Consider the following 1,157-nt stretch of genomic DNA (forward strand, 5'->3'; position numbering starts at 1 on the left):
TTCTATAGGTCTATGATTTTTGTATTCTTCCTTGTTCTTGGACTATTGGCTCCCTGGCCTCAGGCCCAGTCGGGTTTTGGAGATCCTGGACTCACTCGACAATTGGTAAACAAACATTTTGGTAAGCCTTGTGATTGCAAGGGAGGTACTGTTCTTAAGTCCTCCCTCACCATACATAGCCATCGTTGATTGTGGTGCACATTTGGCTTATCTGGCTCCAACCTCTCCTGCCTATAGTTGCATAGATAAGCCACAATTCGCACCCGCTGACAGTGATGGCCCTAAGCCTTGTCCCTGTCAAACTTTTGTTAAAACATTACATAGCACCTGTTATGGTTCATATCAATTGTGTATTTCAGATAATCAGACATATTTTACTGCTATCCTAACCAGAAATTATGAAGGAACATTTGTAGGGGATCTTGCTGACCCTCCGTCTGCAGTGGGGCTTGCCTCTAATAAATATGTCCAAGCTCCCTGTTTGGGACCCGTAGGAAAGCCTGTATGCTGGTCCATTACTCCCTCTATCTATATGTCTGACGGAGGCGGACCCCACGAACAAACCAGAACCCTTAAGGTGGAAGAAAAAATACAGGAAATGCATGATACCCTATTTCCTCAACTTACCTATCATCCATGAGCTTTGACAGAAAATCGAGATCAATTAAATCTAGATCCTCAGACCTCTCATCTCATTTATGCTACTTATAAATTGCTTAATACAAGTAATCCTGACCTTGCTCAAAACTGCTGGCTGTGCTTGGTCATGGGACGACCTATACCTGTAGCTTTTCCATATTTATCCCTTAATTACTCGACCAATGGTCGGTGTTCTTTAACTACCCCTTTGCAAGTGCAGCCCTTACAGTTTTATCTCTCTCCTTCTATTAATAATAGTTTTNTGTTCTTGTTGTTTATGTCTGTATATATGCGTGCGTAAGCTGTATGTCATGTCTATATGTTAATGTCTGTTTAGGTAATTGTTTTATGTGCAAGGTACCTAATTGGCTCATAATTAATGTGCGCTCATTAAATAAATAAGTATATTTTTCAAGTTCACGTGATTTAAATTTTCTAAAGTTTCGATAAATATATATTCAAAATTTGATTCAAACCTTTTACCTAAAACTGTCTCTAGGTAAATGTGTCTCCTTGTT

At 39.6% G+C, this 1,157-nt stretch overlaps 1 long non-coding RNA gene across 1 annotated transcript in view; it reads left to right on the forward strand.

Moving 5' to 3' along the window:
* Window positions 1-106, forward strand: part of LOC103603156 — a 6,415-nt gene extending 6,309 nt beyond the window's left edge. The window contains exon 2 of the long non-coding RNA XR_551586.1: window positions 9-106. This is a non-coding gene — a long non-coding RNA (uncharacterized LOC103603156). The remainder of the gene's footprint in view (window positions 1-8) is intronic.
* The last annotated feature ends 1,051 nt before the right edge of the window (window positions 107-1,157 follow it).

The sequence above is a fragment of the Galeopterus variegatus genome, unplaced genomic scaffold, assembly GCF_000696425.1.
Source record: "Galeopterus variegatus unplaced genomic scaffold, G_variegatus-3.0.2 Scaffold4468, whole genome shotgun sequence".
NCBI classification, from domain to species: domain Eukaryota; kingdom Metazoa; phylum Chordata; class Mammalia; order Dermoptera; family Cynocephalidae; genus Galeopterus; species Galeopterus variegatus.